Source organism: Bombina bombina, chromosome 6 (genome assembly GCF_027579735.1).
Source record: "Bombina bombina isolate aBomBom1 chromosome 6, aBomBom1.pri, whole genome shotgun sequence".
Taxonomy (NCBI): domain Eukaryota; kingdom Metazoa; phylum Chordata; class Amphibia; order Anura; family Bombinatoridae; genus Bombina; species Bombina bombina.
The window spans coordinates 499,140,169-499,158,847 of NC_069504.1; the positions used below are offsets into that span (position 1 = coordinate 499,140,169).

The 18,679-nt window shown below is 38.7% G+C and overlaps 1 protein-coding gene across 1 annotated transcript in view; it reads left to right on the top strand.

Annotated features, from left to right (window-relative positions):
- LOC128664483 (rho-associated protein kinase 1-like) overlaps positions 1 to 18,679 on the top strand; it is a 156,247-nt gene that overhangs the window by 92,650 nt on the left and 44,918 nt on the right. The window lies entirely within an intron of this gene.

The following is an 18,679-nucleotide window of genomic DNA, read 5'->3' on the forward strand; positions in this document are numbered from 1 at the left end:
ATTCAGAAGGCCCTGTCTGTTATACCACCTTCTAATAAACGTAAAAGGTCTTTTAAAACCTCTCATAAATTCGATGAATTTTTAAATGACCGACAGCATTCTGATTTATCTATCTCTGATGAGGATCTATCTGGTTCAGAAGATTCTGCCTCAGATATTGACACTGACAAAACTTCATATTTATTTAAAATGGAGTATATTCGTTCTTTATTAAAAGAGGTGTTGATTGCATTAGATATGAAGGAGACTAGTCCTCTTGATATTAAAACCAGTAAACGTTTAAATTCGATTTTTAAACCTCATGTAGTTATTACAGAGGTTTTTCCAGTTCCTGATGCTATTTCAGATGTAATTTCTAGTGCATGGAATAGTCTGGGTACTTCATTTAATCCTTCTTCAAGGTTTAAGAAACTGTACCGTTTGCCGACTGATAGATTGGAGTTTTGGGAAAAGATCCCCAAAGTTGATGGGGCTATCTCTACTCTTGCAAAGTGTACTACTATTCCTACGGCAGATATTACTTCTTTTAAAGATCCTTTAGATAGGAAGCTTGAATCTTATCTAAGGAAGGCTTATTTATGTTCAGGTCATCTTCTTAGGCCTGCTATTTCTTTGGCTGATGTTGCTGCAGCTTCAAATTTTTGGTTGGAAACTTTAGCGCAACAAGTACCAGATCCTAATGTGTATAGCATTGTTAAACTAATTCAACATGCTAATAATTTCATTTGTAATGCCATTTTTGATATCATTAGAATTGATGTCAGGTATATGTCTTTAGCTATTTTAGCTAGAAGAGCTTTATGGCTTAAAACTTGGAATGCAGATATGACTTCTAAGTCAACGTTGCTATCTCTTTCTTTCCAAGGTAATAAATTATTTGGTTCTCAGTTGGATTCTATTATTTCAACTGTTACTGGTGGGAAGGGAGCCTTTTTGCCTCCCGATAAATTAATCTAAGGGTAAATTTAGGGCTGCTAACCGTTTTCGTTCCTTTCGTCAGAATAATGAACAGAAACCTGACCCTTCCCCTAAAGGAACGGTTTCCAATTGGAAGCCTTCTCCAGTCTGGAATAAATCCAAGCCTTTTAGAAAATCAAAATCAGCCCCCAAGTCCGCATGAAGGTGCGGCCCTCATTCCAGCGCAGCTGGTAGGGGGCAGACTAAGATTTTTCAAAGATGTTTGGATCAATTCAATCCAAAATCATTGGATCCAGAACATTGTTTCTCAAGGGTACAGAATAGGTTTCAAGGTAAGACCGCCTGTGAGAAGTTTCTTTCTCTCACGCATTCCAGTGAACCCAGTAAAGGCTCAGGCTTTCCTGAAGTGTGTTTCAGACCTGGAGTTATCCGTGGTAATTGTGCCAGTTCCCTTTCCAGAACGGGGTCTGGGGTTTTATTCAAATCTGTTCATTGTTCCAAAGAAAGAGAATTCTTTCAGACCAGTTCTGGATCTAAAAATTTTGAATCGTTATGTAAGAATACCAACATTCAAAATGGTGACTATAAGGACTATTCTGCCTTTTGTTCAGCAAGGGCATTATATGTCCACAATAGACTTACAGGATGCATATCTTCATATTCCGATTCATCCAGATCACTATCAGTTCCTGTGATTCTCTTTTCTAGACAAGCATTACCAATTTGTTGCTCTTCCTTTTGGCCTAGCAACAGCTCCAAGGATCTTTTCAAAGGTTCTCGGTGCCCTACTCTCTGTAATCAGAGAGCGGGGTATTGCGGTGTTTCCTTATTTGGGCGATATCTTGGTACTTGCTCAGTCTTTACATTCTGCAGAATCTCACACAAATCAACTAGTGTTGTTTCTTCAAAGACATGGTTGGAGGATCAATTTACCAAAAGTTCCTTGATTCCTCAGACAAGGGTAACCTTTTTAGGATTCCAGATAGATTCAGTATCCATGACTTTGTCTCTAACAGACAAAAGACGTCTGAAATTGGTTTCAGCTTGTCGGAACCTTCAGTCTCAATCATTCCCTTCAGTAGCTATGTGCATGGAGGTTTTAGGTCTCATGACTGCAGCATCGGACGCGATCCCCTTTGCTCGTTTTCACATGAGACTGCTTCAGCTTTGTATGCTGAGCCAATGGTGCAGGGATTATAAAAAGATATCACAATTAATATCCTTAAATCCCAATATTCGACTATCTCTGACTTGGTGGTTAAATCACCATTGTTTAGTTCAGGGGGCCTCTTTTGTTCGTCCAACCTGGACTGTGATTACAACAGATGCAAGTCTTTCAGGTTGGGGAGCTGTCTGGGGATCTCTGACAGCGCAGGGGGTTTGGAAATCTCAAGAGGCGAGATTACCAATCAATATTTTGGAACTCCGTGTGATTCTCAGAGCTCTTCAGTTTTAGCCTCTTCTGAAGAGAGAACCATTTATTTGTTTTCAGACAGACAATGTCACAACTGTGGCGTATGTCAATCATCAAGGTGGGACTCACAGTCCTCAAGCTATGAAAGAAGTATCTCGGATACTTGCATAGGCGGAAACCAGCTCCTGTCTAATCTCTGCGGTCCATATCCCAGGTATAAACAATTGGGAAGTGGATTATCTCAGTCGCCAGACTTTACATCTGGGAGAATGGTCTCTTCACCCAGATGTGTTTCTTCAGATTGTTCAGATGTGGGGGCTTCCAGAAATAGATCTGATGGCTTCTCATCTAAACAGGAAACTTCCCAGGTATCTGTCCAGGTCCAGGGATCCTCAGGCGGAAGCAGTGGATGCGTTGTCACTTCCTTGGAATTATCAACCTGCTTATATATTTCCGCCTCTAGTTCTTCTTCCAAGAGTGATTTCCAAAATCATAATGGAGAGTTCATTTGTACTGCTGGTGGCTCCAGCATGGCCACACAGGTTTTGGTATGTGGATCTTGTTCGGATGTTCAGTTGCCAACCATGGCCACTTCCGTTAAGGCCAGAGCTTCTATCTCAAGGTCTATTTTTCCATCAGGATCTCAAATCATTAAATTTGAAGGTATGGAGATTGAACGTTTAGTGCTTAGTCATAGAGGTTCCTCTGACTCAGTGATTAACACTATGTTGCAGGCTCGCAAATCTGTGTCTAGAAAGATTTATTACCGAGTTTGGAAGACTTACATTTCATGGTGTTCTTCTCATAAATTCTCTTGGCATTCTTTTAGAATTTTACAGTTTCTTCAGGATGGTTTGGATAAGGGTTTGTCTGCAAGTTCCTTGAAAGGACAAATCTCTGCTCTTTCTGTTCTGTTTCACAGAAAAATTGCTAATCTTCCTGACATTCATTGTTTTGTACAGGCTTTGGTTCATGTCAAGCCTGTCATTAAGCCAATTTCTCCTCCTTGGAGTCTTAATTTGGTTTTGAGGGCTTTACAGGCTCCTCCGTTTGAGCCTATGCATTCTCTGGACATTAAATTACTTTCTTGGAAAGTATTGTTTCTTTTGGCCATCTCTTCTGCTAGAAGAGTTTCTGAATTATCTGCTCTTTCTTGTGAGTCTCCTTTTCTAATTTTCATCAGGATAAGGCGGTTTTGTGGACTTCATTTAAATTTTTATCTAAAGTTGTGAATTCCAACAACATTAGTAGAGAAATTGTTGTCCCTTCGTTGTGTCCTAATCCTAAGAATTCTTTGGAAAAATCTTTACATTGTTTGGACGTGGTAAGAGCTTTGAAAAATTATGTTGAAGCTACCAAAGATTTCAGAAAGACTTCTAGTCTATTTGTTATCTTTTCTGGTTCTAGGAAAGGTCAGAAGGCTTCTGTCATTTCTTTGGTGTCTTGGTTAAAGCTTTTTATTCATCATTCTTATTTGGAGTCGGGTAAATCCCCGCCTCAGAGAATTACGGCTCATTCTACTAGGTCGGTTTCTACTTCCTGGGCTTTTAAGAATGAAGCTTCTGTTGATCAGATTTGCAAAGCAGCAACTTGGTCTTCTTTGCATACTTTTACTAAATTCTACCATTTTGATGTTTTCTCTTCTTCAGAAGCAGTTTTTGGTAGAAAAGTTCTTCGGGCAGCTGTTTCAGTTTGATTCTTCTGCTTATAATTTCATTTTTTTTCATTATAAAGATTGAAACTTTTGATTTGGGTTGTGGATTCTTTTTTTCAGCGGAATTGGCTGTCTTTATTTTTATCCCTCCCTGTCTAGTGACTCTTGCGTTCCACATCTTGGGTATTTGCTATCCCATACATCACTAGCTCATGGACTCTTGCCAATTACATGAAAGAAAACATAATTTATGTAAGAACTTACCTGATAAATTCATTTCTTTCATATTGGCAAGAGTCCATGAGGCCCACCCTTTTTGTGGTGGTTATGATTTTTGTATAAAGCACAATTATTCCAATTCCTTTCGCTCCTTTCTTATCACCCCACTTCTTGGCTATTTGTTAAACTGAATTGTGGGTGTGGTGGGGGGTGTATTTATAGGCATTTTGAGGTTTGGGAAACTTTGCCCCTCCTGGTAGGAATGTATATCCCATACGTCACTAGCTCATAGACTCTTGCCAATATAAAAAAAAATGAATTTATCAGGTAAGTTCTTACATAAATTATTATTATTATTTTTACCTCTGTAATTACTTTGTATCTAAGCATCTGCAGACTGCCCCCTTATTTCAGTTCTTTTGACAGACTTGCATTTTAGCCAATCAGTGCTCACTCCTCGGTAAATTCACGTGCATGAGCCCAATGTTATCTATATGAAACAAATGAACTAATGCCCTCTAGTGGTCAAAATTCATTCAGCTTAGAGGTGGCCTTCAAGGTCTAAGAAATTGGCATATGGACCTCCTAGGTTTAGCTTTCAACTAAGAATACCAAGAGAACAAAGGAAAATTGGTGATAAAAGTAAATAGGAAAGTTGTTTAAAATTACATGTCCTATTTGAATCATGAAAGTTTTTTTTGGACTTGACTGTCCCTTTAAGCTTATTTCTCAAAAATGACTCCCAAGTCTCTTTTAATTGAATGTACATGTCTATCCTACGTTTTTTAATATAGTGGTATTTTTGAAATATTAATTGATTATATTTTTGTACCCATTGGGCAGTTGTATTGATGACAGTACTCTTTCAATTTCTGGGTATAAGTATCTTTAAGCTATTATTAAAAAGCTTATCTTGTATTGAGGAGAATCTCTTTGGGGTTTTATGAAATAAAGCACAGAATGAAAGGAGCACCAGCCATGAGTGTTAAAACAAATAAACTTTATTATTAAACTAAAAGCCTGGAGGCACAGACTAAAAAACATGCATGTGCACAAATGGCGGTCAGCAAAACTAGCTACAGCTGACGCGTTTCGGCAGATGCCGTATTCAAAGCTGCTAGCACTGTGTGAAGTAAAACGGCCTATTTAAAACCACATGCCACCTCCTATTGGTCAATTAATTATTGTGATAATTGACACCAAATATGCTTACAATACATAGCGTCTTAAAGATACAGTACATAGATTCACACAGTACAAATAATACAATCCCTCAAACCAATAGATATATATGTGATATGCCTAGCACAATGTCAAACCAAAGCCTTTGCTCCTAATATGGTGACCTATCCAGAGTACCTCCACATATTGTGTGAATTGTCATAAGACCAAATGGCTTTGATGCTTCATAGTATTTTTGGGGTGTATTATATGGCTTGTCCTGTTTAAAGTATAAAGGGGAAAGAACATGTATGTCCATATTTAAGTCCCTAACTAGGACATCTATACCTCAGACTGAATAAGGAATCAGGAATGTTTAACCTATCATTATAAGCGTATAAAGCTATTATATTTATTTTGGAAGGTTACTTAAATTATCCTGCCTAAGAATTAAGCCATTAAAGCCCAAAACACATGTTCCCCATTTTTTATTAGAGAATACATATAATATGACCTATCTTATATGTGGCAACACAAGTGGGTACTTAACGCTGTATAGGGTACCATTGTAGATTCTAAGCCCCAAGACACAAATGGAATACTAAATGCTAGAGGCAAAAATATCCCAAAAATGCTGAATGTATTTACATCTTTGTAGATGCTTAACTCATCTGGTATTGTTTGTAATCTATCTCAAATGGAGAAAGGACATTTACAATGGAGAACATGAGCAATATTAGAGTGGGCATGGGAGAATTTCATTGCCAGAAGTTTATTAGGTGAAAATCAGAATTTAAACCTTTAGGGTATCTGGTCTGCAATTTGAAAATCCAAAACACCTCTCTTTTTCCCAGCAATTTCTCCCTGTCCCCTCTCCTATGTGGAGTAGTGACTTTCTCAATACAAGTCCACATGAAAGTGTCGGCACTCTTGTTATGTACCTGGGTAAAATGTTGTACCAAGTGTGTACTGGCAGTGCCAGTTTTAATGCTGGACAGATGTTCTCTGACCCTTGATCTCACCTCGCGGGTCGTGAGGCCCACATACTGTTTGTCACAAATGGCACAAGTGATCAGGTACACTACAAAGGCCGACCCACAATTAAGGCAGAAACGCTTCTGATAGGAGTATCCTGTTACAGAGGATGTAAACCATTCCCCTGTTTCAACTTTTTCGCAGGCTATACAAGTCCTATTGTGGCACTTGAACATGCCATACATGGTCAACCATGAGGACTCACTTTTGACCTTCTCAGGTAGTTTCGTGGGAGCTAGTAAATTGCCTAGAGTTTTACCTCTTTTATAGGCAAATTTACTATTTTTGGCTGTTACATTGGCTAGACCGTCATCAGCTCTCAGGAGTGGAAAATGTTTTCTGACAATGTCACAAATTTTATGATATTGTTCCGAGTAGTCTGTTATAAACAAAACATTTTCATTTTCACCTCCTGAAGTCTGAGTACAAGCAGGTAATTTCTTAATTCTCAACAGATTATTTCTTTTAACTTTTTCAACTGTGTTTACAGCCTCATTGATAACTTTTGTATCACTAACCGACAATGACATATAAAAAAAATTGTATAACTAACCGATATCTAACATACTGTGACAGTGAATACTAGATATTTTTACTTTGATTTTTATTCTAACCACCCATGGCCATCTCTTACGATGACGTCGGACATTATATATATATATATATATATATATATATATATATATATATATAGTATATACTGTATGTATATATGTATATATATTTATTCCAGATCTACACTTATTTTTATTTTTAACATTCTAACGCCAGTTAAAAATATAATTACAGATTATTTAGATTATATTATTATTGAATAGTTCTACCGATTAGGTTTAACATATATTTATAAACTACCCAATTTCAATAATATCTGGATTATGTCTGAAGAAACAATGCACCTTCATGTGCATACATACATTAAAGTGCATTTTATTACGAATGAATGGTTTTTATTCATTTAAAGATGAGTACAATCAAGAAAACATAAGTAGACACTATATTTAATATGAGGCTTTTTGGTACGCTATTCTCACAGTTTGCAATTTGCACTAGGAGTTTTTTCCTTTTTCTAAATTGATCACTTGTCTTAATCTGCACTTAACATTTAACACCTGTCATGGTTTGAGTCAAAATAACTTTTCTTTTCTAAGCCACTATCCATTATCCCATTTTTGTTAGCTCCCATTTTCTATGACAACTTCCGTTTTTACTTTGTTACAAGTGTATATAATGTTAATAATTACAATGCTTTGTATTAGTTTTTTACACTGCCTGAAGAAATGACCAGTGTGTTTTGGTCAAGAAACGCGTTGCTGTAAGAAATAAAGCGTTCTCTTTTACCTTTTAATATCGGAAGTTGTCTTTTTGCTCTTATCCATCTCTTAATATCATGAGTGGTTATTGAAAGTGTCTGCAGTCCTGCTGAAACTTGGATTCCATTCGAGAACCACACCGGGGACACCCTGTTCAGTGTACTAGCCACTGTAAAGTGCTAGCCTACCCTTCAGCACCGGTCATAGTACGGTGCAACTCGATCTGGTAAGCATATTCACCACCAACATTTATTCACCTATATGGAACATATTACCCTATGAGGCGCCCTCTGTCTTATCATCTGTATAGATTGCCCTGTGCACTGGGTTCAAGAGCTGCTTTGACACACGTTGGAAACACTGCAGATCGTTTTAGATTCTGCATCCTGGCCAATTTGGCATTTCTACATCAAGTAACTTTCTGGTAATATTTGAACAATACATAAACTCACAATCAGCGCGCCTCTGGAAGTTCCCCTCCTGGGTTCTTTTAACATTTCTATTGCATTATTTACCTACAAGTATTAAGTATCTACTTTCATAGTCCTTAATTGATTTAATTAAAGTAAAGGGTATGCCTTGTCTAATTAAAATGCCCACCCTGTTAGTTTTTGTATGGTTAGAGGCATAAAATGCATCTCTGAATTTGTATCTGAATGTCTTGAGTTCTTTATTATGAAGAAAATTAGTCTCTTGTAGGAGAATTATATCTCCTTTGTTATATTTGAAGTCTGTGATAGCAATACTTCTCTTATTTGGGCTATTGAGACCATTTGCAATAACTGTTAGTATATTCAGTAACGTCTTAGTGGGCTTCATGGTGCAATTGTGTAGTGGACAGCAAATAAGTTTGTGTATGGTGCTAGGTGCCTCATAGTGGAGTGGTGAGCATAGTGGCATATAATATGCAGTGTAGAACATATGGGTAGGTATGTATCACGACATTTGAAGAAGGTCAGATATACACATTGTATAGAGAAATAAACAACATTAAAAACATGAACAATAAACAAATAACTAAAAACATTTATATGAACAGCGTCATAATGAAAAAAGAACATGCCAAAAAAAAATAGGGGTCGGCCAATTACTGGGACCCAATTGTATGAATTATAGTTTAACAACCGCATAACCTAAAGAGCACTGATAAACATTTTAGTAAGAAGTATAGTGCAAAAACCAAGCATCATATTTGTATAGAGGCTAACAGTTTTAACTAAAGTATATCTAATGTATAATATATATTGATTCAAGTCTCTTAGAGTGTCCACAGCAAGTCCTTTTTTTTTCTTTTTAACTATATCTCAGCTAGACTTAACCTCAGGTATGAGGTATTCCCACAGGGTGGGGAACAACAATTTGTACTAACAATAAGTAAAGTAGATAAATTCATTTAATCTTACCAATCCGGGATGCATCAGATAGACCTGGGTAAGTTGTTGGCACTTCAGGATTTAGAGTAGTCCTTTCTTTTCTTGTTGAAGACTTTGTGCCACTGAGATCCTACAGCTGGTTGTGACATTGTGTCAGATAATTCCGTAGACATCTTAGAGGTGGAATCTGATTGATGTGGGGGTTGCAGCCTCAGGCCTAGTCCTTTGGAAAAGGGCTCCAGGTTCTGGAGTCCTTTATAGATGTGGGTATGTCCTTCATGATATACCACAAGACTGAATGGGTATTCCCATCGATATTTAATGTTCTTTTCCTGTAGTACTGTGGTGATACATTTTGTGTCTCTTCTTCTTTGTAAAGTAGTTGGGCATAGGTCTGGGTAAACCTGCAGTGAGTGGTCTAGGTAAGATATCTTCTGTGTCTGGCAAGCCTTAAGCCAGATGTCTTCCCTGTCTGTGAACCTTAGAAATTAAAAATGACATCCCTGGGGGTGCATTTGGAGGAGGGTGTAGAACCCTATGAACTCTTTCTAGTTCGATAATAGGTAGTTCAGTGTCTCCCATAAGGTGTTGAAATAAATTCTGCAGGTATTCTCTTAGTTCTGTGTGCTTTATCGATTCAGGTATGCCTCGCACTCTGAGATTAGATTGCCTACTGCGATTTTCCAGATCTTCAAGTTTTTCCTGCCTGGTCTCTATTTGCGAAGTTTGTACATTGGCATGTGTGTTAAAGGCTCCCATCATTTCATTGATAGTAGTTTGCATATCCTCAACCTCCTCTACTCTTGCTCCCAGGACATTAATATCTTTCCACATATATGTGAGTTCAGTGGTTATAAGAGTTTTTAAAGATGCAAAGTCCTCCTTTGTTGGTAAATTTACTATATCTTGCTTTAATTGGGTAATATATGAAGCAGACATATTCAATTCTGATGTGGTGGGTGAGGCTGTGTTAACCTCTGTCATGGTTGAGGGATTTGACATGAAGCTATTGGAAGAGTCAGCAGAGGACGCCTCCTAGTATAATACTACGATGATAAATAGAAGTATATGTGTCTTGTGATATGAATATACTCACAAAAAAGGCAGCACCCAATGTGCTAAATGGTACAGGCTGGGATCTCTCAGTGCCCCAGCTGGTCCCAGGATGAGGAAAAAATGGCACAGTACTCCAATGGTTCGTGCTAAACGGACAAGGTAATACAGCAATATCTGCAATAGAATGACACATACAAAGGGCACCTCCTAGTGTATTACTGTGATAGTACCAAAATATGTATGTGACTTGTGTTGTTGCTGTACTCACAAGAAAAGCGGAACCCAATGTGCTAAGTGGTGCAGGCTGGGAACTCTCAGGCCTAGATTTGGAGTTCGGCGGTAGCCGTCAAAACCAGCGTTAGAGGCTCCTAACGCTGGTTTTGGCCGCCCGCTGGTATTTGGAGTCAGTGATTAAAGGGTCTAACGCTCACTTTTCAGCCGCGACTTTTCCATACCGCAGATCCCCCTACGCCATTTGCGTAGCCTATCTTTTCAATGGGATCTTTCTAACGCTGGTATTTAGAGTCGTTTCTGAAGTGAGCGTTAGAGCTCTAACGACAAAATTCCAGCCGCCTGAAAATAGCAGGAGTTAAGAGCTTTCTGGCTAACGCCGGTTTATAAAGCTCTTAACTACTGTACCCTAAAGTACACTAACACCCATAAACTACCTATGTACCCCTAAACCGAGCTCCCCCCACACCGCCGCCACTCGATTAAAATTTTTAACCCCTAATCTGCCGACCGCCACCTACGTTATATTTATGTACCCCTAATCTGCTGCCCCTAACCCCGCCGACCCCTGTATTACATTTATTAACCCCTAACTTGCCCCCCACAACGTCGCCGCCAGCTACTTAAAATAATTAACCCCTAATCTTCCGACCGCAAATCGCCGCCACCTACGTTATCCCTATGTACCCCTAATCTGCTGCCCCTAACATCGCCGACCCCTATATTATATTTATTAACCCCTAATCTGCCCCCCTCAACGTCGCCGACACCTGCCTACACTTATTAACCCCTAATCTGCCGAGCGGACCTGAGCGCTACTATAATAAAGTTATTAACCCCTAACCCGCCTCACTAACCCTATCATAAATAGTATTAACCCCTAATCTGCCCTCCCTAACATCGCCGACACCTACCTTCAATTATTAACCCCTAATCTGCCGACCGGAGCTCACCGCTATTCTAATAAATGTATTAACCCCTAAAGCTAAGTCTAACCCTAACACTAACACCCCCCTAAGTTAAATATAATTTAAATCTAACGAAATAAATTAACTCTTATTAAATAAATGATTCCTATTTAAAGCTAAATACTTACCTGTAAAATAAATCCTAATATAGCTACAATATAAATTATAATTATATTATAGCTATTTTAGGATTAATATTTATTTTACAGGCAACTTTGTTATTATTTTAACCAGGTACAATAGCTATTAAATAGTTAAGAACTATTTAATAGTTACCTAGTTAAAATAATAACAAATTTACCTGTAAAATAAATCCTAACCTAAGTTATAATTAAACCTAACACTACCCTATCAATAAAATAATTAAATAAACTACCTACAATTACCTACAATTAACCTAACACTACACTATCAATAAATTAATTAAACACAATTCCTACAAATAAATACAATTAAATAAACTAGCTAAAGTACAAAAAATAAAAAAGATCTAAGTTACAGAAAATAAAAAAATATTTACAAACATAATAAAAATATTACAACAATTTTAAACTAATTACACCTACTCTAAGCCCCCTAATAAAATAACAAAGCCCCCCAAAATAAAAAATTCCCTACCCTATTCTAAATTAAAAAAGTTACAAGCTCTTTTACCTTACCAGCCCTGAACAGGGCCCTTTGCGGGGCATGCCCCAAGAATTTCAGCTCTTTTGCCTGTAAAAAAAACACATACAATACCCCCCCCCAACATTACAACCCACCACCCACATACCCCTAATCTAACCCAAACCCCCCTTAAATAAACCTAACACTAAGCCCCTGAAGATCTTCCTACCTTGTCTTCACCATACCAGGTTCACCGATCCGTCCTGAAGAGCTCCTCCGATGTCCTGATCCAAGCCCAAGCGGGGGCTGAAGAGGTCCATGATCCGGTCAAAGTCTTCATCCAAGCGGGGCAGAAGAGGATCTTCCATCCGATTGAAGTCATCATCCAGGCGGCATCTTCGATCTTCTTCCATCCGGAGCGAAGCGGCAGGATCCTGAAGACATCCAGCGCGGAACATCCATCCGGACCGACGACTGAACGACGAATGACTGTTCCTTTAAGGGACGTCATCCAAGATGGCGTCCCTCGAATTCCGATTGGCTGATAGGATTCTATCAGCCAATCGGAATTAAGGTAGGAATTTTCTGATTGGCTGATGGAATCAGCCAATCAGAATCAAGTTCAATCCGATTGGCTGATCCAATCAGCCAATCAGATTGAGCTCGCATTCTATTGGCTGTTCCGATCAGCCAATAGAATGCGAGCTCAATCTGATTGGCTGATTGGATCGGCCAATCGGATTGAACTAGATTCTGATTGGCTGATTCCATCAGCCAATCAGAAAATTCCTACCTTAATTCCGATTGGCTGATAGAATCCTATCAGCCAATCGGAATTCGAGGGACGCCATCTTGGATGACGTCCCTTAAAGGAACAGTCATTCGTCGTTCAGTCGTCGGTCCGGATGGATGTTCCGCGCTGGATGTCTTCAGGATCCTGCCGCTTCGCTCCGGATGGAAGAAGATCGAAGATGCCGCCTGGATGATGACTTCAATCGGATGGAAGATCCTCTTCTGCCCCGCTTGGATGAAGACTTTGACCGGATCATGGACCTCTTCAGCCCCCGCTTGGGCTTGGATCAGGACATCGGAGGAGCTCTTCAGGACGGATCGGTGAACCTGGTATGGTGAAGACAAGGTAGGAAGATCTTCAGGGGCTTAGTGTTAGGTTTATTTAAGGGGGGTTTGGGTTAGATTAGGGGTATGTGGGTGGTGGGTTGTAATGTTGGGGGGGGGTATTGTATGTGTTTTTTTTACAGGCAAAAGAGCTGAAATTCTTGGGGCATGCCCCGCAAAGGGCCCTGTTCAGGGCTGGTAAGGTAAAAGAGCTTGTAACTTTTTTAATTTAGAATAGGGTAGGGAATTTTTTATTTTGGGGGGCTTTGTTATTTTATTAGGGGGCTTAGAGTAGGTGTAATTAGTTTAAAATTGTTGTAATATTTTTATTATGTTTGTAAATATTTTTTTATTTTCTGTAACTTAGATCTTTTTTATTTTTTGTACTTTAGCTAGTTTATTTAATTGTATTTATTTGTAGGAATTGTGTTTAATTAATTTATTGATAGTGTAGTGTTAGGTTAATTGTAGGTAATTGTAGGTAGTTTATTTAATTATTTTATTGATAGGGTAGTGTTAGGTTTAATTATAACTTAGGTTAGGACTTATTTTACAGGTAATTTTGTTATTATTTTAACTAGGTAACTATTAAATAGTTCTTAACTATTTAATAGCTATTGTACCTGGTTAAAATAATTACAAAGTTGCCTGTAAAATAAATATTAATCCTAAAATAGCTATACTATAATTATAATTTATATTGTAGCTATATTAGGATGTATTTTACAGGTAAGTATTTAGCTTTAAATAGGAATCATTTATTTAATAAGAGTTAATTTATTTCGTTAGATAAAAATTATATTTAACTTAGGGGGGTGTTAGTGTTAGGGTTAGACTTAGCTTTAGGGGTTAATACATTTATTAGAATAGCGGTGAGCTCCGGTCGGCAGATTAGGGGTTAATAATTGAAGTTAGGTGTCGGCGATGTTAGGGAGGGCAGATTAGGGGTTAATACTATTTATGATAGGGTTAGTGAGGCGGATTAGGGGTTAATAACTTTATTATAGTAGCGCTCAGGTCCGCTCGGCAGATTAGGGGTTAATAAGTGTAGGCAGGTGTCGGCGACGTTGAGGGGGGCAGATTAGGGGTTAATAAATATAATATAGGGGTCGGCGATGTTAGGGCAGCAGATTAGGGGTACATAGGGATAACGTAGGTTGCGGCGGTTTACGGAGCGGCAGATTAGGGGTTTAAAAAAATATGCAGGGGTCAGCGATAGCGGGGGCGGCAGATTAGGGGTTAATAAGTGTAAGGCTAGGGGTGTTTAGACTCGGGGTACATGTTAGAGTGTTAGGTGCAGACGTAGGAAGTGTTTCCCCATAGGAAACAATGGGGCTGCGTTAGGAGCTGAACGCTGCTTTTTTGCAGGTGTTAGGTTTTTTTTAAGCTCAAACAGCCCCATTGTTTCCTATGGGGGAATCGTGCACGAGCACGTTTTTGAGGCCGGCCGCGTCCGTAAGCAACTCTGGTATCGAGAGTTGCATTTGCGGTAAAAATGCTCTACGCTCCTTTTTTGGAGCCTAACGCAGCATTTGTTTGAACTCTCGATACCAGAGTTAAATTTATGGTGCGGCCAGAAAAAAGCCCGCGGAGCGTTAGCAGCCCATTTACCGCCGAACTCCAAATCTAGGCCTCAGTGTCCCAGCTGACTGGTCCAAGGTTAGAGACAGAGGCCCAAAGGTCCTAGGATTTGTCCTAGGATCCGTCCCAGGAAAAACAGACCAAGCACAGGCTTCCAATGAACGCAGTATGTTTTATTTAAAAACAAATTTAAAAACCCAGGGTGCATGCATACACCCCAAGCAAATAAAACAATTCAAATAACAGATTGCAACACGTTTCTCAGCTGTGCTAGCTGTTTCATCAGGCATCTGTTAACAAACTGGAAGCACTTGCTTTTAAACATAAACTGACCAAAATGATTTTTTGGTCAGTTTATGTTTAAAAGCCTGTTCTTCCAGTTCTGTTCCTCAGCACGGAGCAACTTTGCCTCGCGGCCATTTACCTGCACAGCCGAGCTCCGCCCCATTTTTGACAGTATTTTTACAGCTACGTTAGTTTTGGAGAATTGGTTATAAACAAAAAATTGCAAAAAAAATGCTTTTTCCATTTTTCTCCCCCATTTTCAGTATTAACCCCTTAATGACCAACTACGTACCCTGTATAACATTGGTCATTAGGCCCTTAAGGACTAGCAACGTACCCTGTACGTCGCTGCAGTCCTGGGGTTCTAGGCCTGGAGTTGCCCCATACATAGCTGTCCAATATGTTTTGTAACAATCTTATGAACCAATTTGGAAGAGGCATAAGACTTTGGGTAGTATATAATTCCATTGAACCTGCCCAGCCAAGAGACTTATATATTTGTATATAAGTACCAAGAATATTGATCAGATCAGTCTGGATATCTTGGAGTAATGTCTCATAATTTTAAATGAATATTTTGGGTAAAATGTATTCCTGTTTTCAAAATTGCTTCATTCTCTTGGTATCATTTTGTTGAACAAGCAATGATGGACTACTGGGAGCTAGCTGAACACATCTAGTGAACCAATAACAAGAGGCATTTATGTGCAGCCACCAATTAGCAGCTAGCTCCCAGTATGCTGCTCCTGAGCTTACCTATAATTTACAACTAAGGATATCATTTTAAACTAAGAGAATAAAGTAAATTAGATTACACAAGTAAATTGGAAAATTGTTTAAAAAAGCATGCTCTGTCTGAATCACGAAAGAAAATGTCTGAGTTTAATGTCTCTATAGCTAAATGTTATTAGCTATTGTTAAATGGAAATATTGACATATTGAGTAAAAAGACCATTACCTGACGAGTGTCAGTTCACCTACTAATGTTGAAGACACTGCTAAGGGAATGAAAGCATGAACAGAATATTTTCTGAATTTAAGGACACCTTATATAGCAATAGCTGCCAGAATTTCATTAATAAGTACAAATATTTGAGGTATAAGGGAACCCTTATCTTGTTACCGTATGCATAGTAAAGGGGTTTGAAACCTCCACTGCCAGGTTTTAAGTAAAAAAGAGTCTTTTTCAGTTTTTCTTCAGAGTGTACTGCAATTTCCTATACAGCAAAATTATTATTATTATCATTTATTTGTATAGCTCTGCAAAATTCTTACAGTCTACAGGTTTATGGCGCAGAAACCTATGGTTTGGAGTAGAGATGGCTTGTAGTTGCAGCAGTGATTATTCAAAGCAAAGCAAAAAGTCCACACGCCAACACATGTGGGATTAAAGTCTAGTCCCTGAGGAGGAGGATTTAAAACACCAGACAACAAAGCTTTAATCTAATCCCTCCCCCTTTCCCATGTATCCTTAGTCAATTGTTTGCCTCCACCAAGGAGTGATGGTGAAACTGCAATTCCTTAATATCAAGAGTTTTACATACATTTACATTTATTTAACCAATCGACTCAAATTGTAATTTTTTTTCTTTTCTTAAAGAGACAGTACCAATTTTTTTTCTTATTCCCTCACAGGGACTTCACTCTTACATAGTGCCAATATTTGTGTGTTCCCTTGAGGGGGTCAGCCCTTTCTGTTCTTTTTATGCTGTATTTCTGCACTGCTATCTAATTATAGATACTTGCCTTTCTTTAGTATTCTAAATCATTATGGAGCAAGCTAGTGCAGCTAAAGTCTACTGACGATTTAACTCCTTCTCATATGTGTTTCCTATGTAAGGAAATATCAGTGTTTCCTCCTACTCAGCTTTGTAACCTATGTGCTGAGTCTGGGTCTTTTGCTAGACAGGGTCACGCAGTGTTGCATTTGTAGCAGAGTACTCATGTATTTGTTACCCATCAGGGTTATCCGCAGGACAGTTCTACACGCTGGGATTCCGCAGGGAGCACAGGGAGTTTGGTCTCCTCAGGAGACAAGGTTACAGATGAACATCTTGGAACTCTGTGCACTCTTCAGGGCTCTCCAGAGTTGGCCCCTATTAAGACAGGAGTCTTTTCTGAGGTTTCTGTCAGACAATGTCACAGCGGAGGCTTACATCAATCACCAATGTGTAACATGAGGCACCTTAGCAATGAAAGAGGTAGCCAGCATTCTGACTTGGGCAGAACACCATCCTCGCATTATTTCAACAATTCACATTCTGGGTTTGGAAGATTGGGAAGCGTATTTCTTCAGTCGTCAGTACCTTCAACCCAGTGACTGTTTTTTTAATCACGAGGTATTCATCCAGATTGTGAACTGTTGGGAAAGACCAGACATATACCTTATGGCCTCTCGCTTGAATTAAAAGCTACCCCAATATTGTGCAAGATCTTGAGAGCCACAAGTGGCTCTAATAGATGCACTAGTGGTTCTCTGGTCATTCCATCTTATTTATCGTTTGATCCTTGAATTCTACAATTTTTGCATTTTGTTCTGAATAAAGATTTACCAGCCAGTTCCCTTAAAGGGCAGTTTTCTGCCCGTTCAGTCTTGCATCAGAAGAAGATTTTGAGACTTCCTGACATTGAAGCCTTAGTTAAAGCTTTGGTCAGGCTAATACCGATTATCAGGCCTGCTTCCATGGAAGCTTGAATTGGTTTTGAGAGTTATTCAGGCTCAGCCGTTTGAACCTATGCATGTTCTGGACATGGTCTGTTGTTTTAAAAGGTTCTCTTTTTCTTGTCTATTTCTTTGGCCAGAAGAGTATCTGAGCTTTCTGCTCTATCTTCTCATTTTTCTTACCTGATTTCTTTTATCAGGTTAAATCATTTTTAAGAACAAACTACTATTTCCTTCCTAAGGTTGTTTTATCTGAAAACATCACTCTGTAAATTGTAGTCCCATCTCTCTGTTCAGCACCAAAAAAAAATACTAAAAAGAGGTTACTTCATAACTTGGATGTAGAAAGGGCCCTGATATTTTATCTCCAAGTCAACAAAGAACTCAGAAATACTTCTTCTTTGTTTATCTATTGCTCAGGTTCCGTCAAGGAACAGAAAGCTACTGCAATCACTGGCAGCTTGGCTTAAAGTTTTGATTCTCATTGCATACCTAATATTGAGGAAGTCTTCTCCTGAACAAATTGCTGCTCATTCTACCAGAGCCACCTCTTGGGCTTTTAGAAATTAAGCTTCCATTGAACGGGTTTGCAAGGCAGCTACTTGGTCATCTTTACATACTTTTATCAAATCCTACAATGTTGATGGTTTGCCTCTTCAGAGGCTGATTTTGCTAGGAAAGGGCTACAGGCAGCAGTGCCTTAACTATTTGTCCCGCCCTATTTCATGGTGGTATAGGATCGCACATGTGATGGCTCGTAGACTTTTACTGTCTTTTGAAAGAAAACTAATTTATGCTTACCTATAAATTATTTTATTTCATGATGGTGAGAGTCCACAAGACCCACCCTTGTTTTTCCATAGCAGTTTAGAGGCAGTAACAGTTTGCACTTTTATTGCTCTGCTTTTCCTTTCCTGCTTTTTTATTTTCTCCTTTCTCTTAGCCATATGAATAATTAAGTAATCATGGTAAAGTAGGAGAGATTGAAGCTCTGTTGTGTGGGGTGTATTGCCTCCTCCTGTAGGACTGGACATATGATGTCTCATGGACTCTCACCATCATAAAATAAATGAATTTTATCAGGTAA